Source organism: Euprymna scolopes, chromosome 15 (assembly GCF_053919585.1).
Source record: "Euprymna scolopes isolate OS-2025 chromosome 15, ASM5391958v1, whole genome shotgun sequence".
Classification (NCBI taxonomy): Eukaryota; Metazoa; Mollusca; class Cephalopoda; order Sepiida; family Sepiolidae; genus Euprymna; species Euprymna scolopes.
In genome coordinates, this window is record NC_136496.1 from 102,263,340 (window position 1) to 102,269,583 (window position 6,244).

The following is a 6,244-nucleotide window of genomic DNA, read 5'->3' on the forward strand; positions in this document are numbered from 1 at the left end:
AGTTTTCGAACACTAGCAGTATATATATATATATATATATATATATATATATATATATATATATATATATATATATATATATATATATATATATATTATACCTAAAGACACCAGTGCTTCATGTTTACGCAATCTTCAGTGTTGGTAACAATCCTACTATTCATGAAATTAGAACTCAGCCACGAATCCACCTTTTGCTCCATTTGTTGTCCTCTACCTCAGGGCCACCAAACAATTGCCATAGAAATTAAAGGAATTAAGAACATTTAAACGCCAAATTCGGGCGAGTACAATGAAAATCTAAAGTGTTCGCACGAGCGGAAGTCGTCGTTATTTATAATTAAAGTTCAGCAGAGACTGCCTGTCCTTAAGTATTCTTAAAACGGCTTGATATACATATATACATATATATATATGCATGTATTTATATATATCAGTTCCCTTTAAGAATACCCCTAATACACACACACGCACACACATATATATTAATACATTTTCGCAGAAAATCACCTCTGATTGAACACGACAGAGTTCTTTTTTCCGATTACCCATCGTGCACCTTTATAACCAATAAAATAAAAATAAAATAAATAAATAAACTAACTATAAATACACCATGCCTCAACAAAGAAAAAGAAAATGACAACAACAACAATCGCTCTTGACTACGATCGGATGTACCTTTAGAAAATATTTGAGTAGAATATGGCTAAACAACAGATTTGGGCGCCCTAATATACAACGTGCCAGCCGAAATAAAAAAAAGACCGCTCGGCAAATTGAAAAGATATCCAACAAAATCGGAAAAAAGAACTCCGCCGTGTTCAATCAGACGTGCTTGAATAATGACTTGCTACCAATATATATATATATATATATATATATATATATATATATATATATATATATATATATATAAGCAGTAGATCCTTTAGATTACATTAGAATTATAGTGAATTCGAAAGAGCAAGTTGATGCATTGATTGTAGGCAGGTGAGTTAATGACGTACTAAGTAGTTTTTTTTAACGAATGATAAAAATTAATAAAATTAAATAAGTTTTTTATATATAGTTTTAAAGGGTAAAAATACTTCTAACTAACTAACTAACTAACTATGTATATATATATATATATATATATATATATATATATATATATATATATATATATATATATATATATATATATATATTGGGTTCTCCCTATTTCTATCCTCATATATTGATACCTTCATAAACAAAACAATATTCAAAATAGATAGAAAGAGAGATTGAGAGAGAGAGAGATGAAGACAGACAGGCAGAAAGAGAGAGAGAGAGAGAAAGAGAGAGAGAGAGTAAGGGGGAGATGGGTAGATTGCGCCATTAAGAACTAGAGTCTGAGTAAGTATAAATATTTTGTTTATTGAGTAATGCTTGTGAATTGAAGAAAAGATAATTGTATTTTTAAAGATTAACTTTCACCGAATATAAATAGTGAACCTCCTGTTTTTGTATGCTACAAAGCAGCCTTTTCATTCAAGAAAACGAAATCCACTTACGTTGTGATTGTAGTGTCAAATCTGGCTGTTAGCTCGTTTTCGATAGACAACGATAATGTATGCACATCATTCGGAAACACGACCCGCCATCGGGCAGATATGGCGTTATCGTCTGGGGCCAGTAACCTACCCATGAATGGTTGCTTTGTTTATAGCACTACGCAAAAGGAAGCGGACAGTATACTTAAGTGAAATACATTCTTTATAAACATGTATGTTTACCAGCGGGGCCTTGTACAAATTCCATCACTGATTTATTCATTTGCATAGACACGTTCTACTTGGCCTTCCCCCATTTATTAGAATCGGAACGGTAGTAATACGTATGTACTTTATTGAAACACTATAGTGTAGTAGTAATAAAAGGTTCTTTTTTTCATATACACAAAAAGTTAGAAAAAAAAGAAGCAGATGACAACTGATTGTTTTTCAATTCAAAAATCTTTTAACTGAGAAAATTAAAAACCGAAGTTGTAAGAAAGATAGACAAGAAAACAAAAGAGCACAAAATAAATAAAATATATTGTTCATAAAGAAATAAAATATGCTGTTTATATGCGAATAAGGCGGAGTAAATATTCTTTAACTTTATCCTTACTATCATATAAAAGCCAATTTGTGTGTGTGTGTGCGTGAGAGAGAGAGAGAGTTCTTTCTTCATAGATTGCGAAACAGCTGATTCTATATTTTGCAAATTTCACACAAAGATAATTCATACGTCTGCCAGTGTTCTTAGATATGTGTTATACAGAAATTCATCCGATAAGTATCGAAAATCGAAAAAATTCAATCTGAAATGTTTCTCTTTCTTATAGATAAATATAATATTTTACGTTAAGATTTGTTATAATCTGGAGGCATAGCTTAGTGGTTGACCATTCGCATGATTCCTGTTCAATCCCGGTTGGACTTTACCGTTTTTGTTTTTTTAATTATTAATGAGTTCAATTTACGATAAAAGGAGAGTTACTATTTAAACTCGCCGCAAATCATTTCTTCTTTTGCATATTTTAAAAGTAAAGTTAATCAGAAGTGATTTTTGCCATGGCAATTCATCGTTAATCCAAATATCAGCTGACGTGATATTGTAAACAACACGGAATTTGATGAACGACATTATCATTATTTTTTTATTTTTTTTGCGAATTAGTCCACCGGGCAAATTATTCCTCGTAATATTTAATAATAAATAGAGGATTAATTATGTAATAATAATACGCAAGCTGCATAAATTAAAATTTCATGTTTCACCGTAGTGTTCGACTAGGCAACGCCGGGCTCCCAGCTAGTTTAGTTATAAGGTTTGGATTGGTCTCATCTACATTGCTATTTTCTACAACGTTTCGGCCGATGTAATCTCTTCAGTTGTCTCTTGTCGAACTCAGGAATCTTTCTTTCACCACGAAATTTTGAACGGAGCGGAAAGAGGTAACATGCTGCCAGAGATGACATGTTAGAAATCTTAATTGATATGAAATTATATTCTGAGCATCGTCTGTACTGAAAGTTCGTTCTACACTATCCAGAAGAGTGCCACTTACAATTGAATTTTATAGGTGGGCGATACGACAATACACTGATGATCATTAATAGGCGGAAATTGGTGGGATTGGATTAATAAAGAGGGAAACTAAATGATAACTGGACTTGGAAACGACCATGTTATATTCAGCTGGGAAGCAACCTTGAGGTGTTGTTTTCCACAGTCGGACAGTTCTTGCTAAATAAACCTCGTGCGTAGAATTTTCGTTAAATACTATGTACATATAGGAAGGAAGGGGGTATATTTGACAGGATCTGTAGCTAGAAGATTGCTTGATGGGAATGTTTTACAGAGAGAGACTAAATATTGAAGATCAATCGAGCACATGCTATAAAGATAACGATAGAGCAGAGATAGACTCGCAACGTCTGTTCTGTGAGACAGAAGTAGTGGAGAGGAAAAAATCCCGCTCAATAGATTTCGAAGTTGGTTTTGTATCGTGTTAAACTAGGAAAAAAGCTGGACTGAGCCGTTCTACCTCAGATGTACCAACAATTCTCTAACTTAGGAGGCATTTGACTTTCTTACATGTAGAAGATTGCGTCGAGAATAATAATAATAATAATAATAATAATAATAATAATAATAATAATAAATTAAATAAAGGGTCTCCTTCAGTCTTTAACAGACTATGGATATCCACGAAGGGGTACCTGCGCGTGAAATTTCTGTGGCAGGAGATGCGCAATCTCCAACCACGCCTCTTCTGAGTCGACATTGTTAGATATCAGTGGCAAGTGAAGTGTATGTACAAGGGGACTGGAAACAAATGCCGAGATAAGCGGAGAGCACATACAGCACCTAGAATTCCTAAATGGTCACCCATCTTGTACTAGCCAGGCTCAACGTTACTTAACTTCGCTGATCTGACGTGAACCGGTGTGTCAACGCAATTATGCCGTATTTAATATATTAAATAATTATATATTAAACTTAGATCTTGGGAGTCTATTTTAAAGTTTTGGTAACGGCACGGTGGTTACTTCCGTGAACACACCTCCTCTTTTCTCCAGATAAATTAGATATAAAGATTTATATTGATTTTTTAAAACCTGAATTATTCTATTCCATATATTTAACACTCAGGCAATGCCGAGTCTTACTCGTTTTTTTCTCCCGCAAAACAACAAGAAAAAGTCTGCTAGCAATGTTGTATTAGTCTTGACAATCGCCATTGGCTCTTAAGCGATTTCATGTTCAATAATTTCTCGTTTCAAGCCATTCAGAACTCTGATTGCCAGTTTCCTAATCGATTTTAGAAAATAAATCAATATTAAAGCAGAAAGTCAGACGTATAATAATAATCGATTACCCGTTGCCGACTTGTACATAATTCAGTATGAGATAGACGTATTTGAAAATAATTATAACTAGCTATCCAGACCTGACATTGCCCGAGATTAGTTTTAAGAACTCCAAAATTCTTTAAAATAAGGTTCAATTGTAGCATAAAACCGTTGAAATGCTTAACCTATTTTCATCAAATTGATTGAAGACATCATGTCAATGATTAAAACGATGATTTTATGTTACTACAATGGGAATGGAATGATAAAAGTTGTCGCCCTTAAGAAAAGAACACTACATTTTTATTTTAAAACTTTTTATTGAAAAAAGTCAATTCAGGTAACTTGATTATGTAGTAGAACTGACATCTATTCAATGTAGCTGCCTTCAGTTCAATCACCGTCTCGATACTAGTCCGGAACTGGGAGCATGCCTTTTCCACAAGCGCCAGCGTGATACTCGACGGATACTCGGTGAATACTCGGCGGATGGCGGCAATCAGGCTTGTTTTGGTGTTGTAGGAGGTCATTTTTATGATGTCCTCGACGTATTACCAAACGAGGTGTTTTTGCACCAATCTATATTATGTACATCTCTTCGCTTCTTATTCGTTTTACATACGTCGCTACACATTCATGAGCATGTTTCAGTCTGCTGGTTACAAGTATTTTTCAAATCTTTTCAGGCGATATTACCTATTCAAAAGACTTTTGTATAAATCACCGCTTATCAATACCCAAAGGACACTCGAGGATAAGGATTACTGAATTTGATTGGTGGATAGTAAAACGCCGAGGGGGTTAATAACGATGAACATAATATTCAGACATTGATTATTTCAGAAAACGTCACAACAACTTTATTTAAACTGGCAGATAGCTCTAAAAATACTTTGCTTGTGGAAGTTCTGTCGTGTTCTAGTTAACTGAAGGTCATAGAGACTTACTGACAGTTGTTATATATATAATATATATATATATAATATTTAGTAATGTGATTGATAATTTAAAAATCAAATTATAATTGAATTAAAAATCCGTTTCATAAGAAGGAACAACAACAAAATCAATAATTTGTACGATCGTTTCGGAAAACAGTGTTTTTATTGTGGTAGACATCAAGTTACGGACAATAATTTTTACATATAGTGTTTTTAACAAACAAAATTTCCTCATCAGCAAATATTGGGAAGGGTTTTTTTATTATATGTAAAAGACACCATAAATAAACCTAGCATTAAAAGTAAGGCAGATGTATCTCGATATCTCTGTCTGTTTCTTATTCTCCCCCAAAAAGGTAATTTGATCAATACGAAAGAAAATGATAAAATGGGAAAGCAAAAGAAAAATCGAAGGTATATAAATCCTATTCGATAAATGATCGAATTGACAGCGTTTACACACTCGCCAGTCAATAATGTGCACCAATATATATATATATATATAAGTGAAATTGTCTGTCTGTGTGTCTGTCTGTCTGTGTACAGTCCCTACCAAACTACTCAGTCAATTTTCAGTGTACAGATTCGAGATTTGGCAGAAGGGGTATTGAGATTTGGGAACATCTTTTAATCAGTTTTCGGCCAGAAATTTGGCTGTCAACGGGACAAAGTTCAACGATTTGACCTTTGAAAAATCTATTAAACTCCTCCGCCAAATTTGGGTCTAAACACTATAAATCTTAAGTGTAGGTTCCTTAGACATAGATAAAACTTTTTTTAAAACTTGATTTGAGCCGAAAACAATAAATGTTAAGGGATCAGAATTTAGGTCAAAGTTAAAAAAACATTGATTTCTCAGACAATTTTTGGTCTAAACATTTGAAATTTTACATAAAGTGTATTCATTAAATTATCATATAAATACGCTAATTT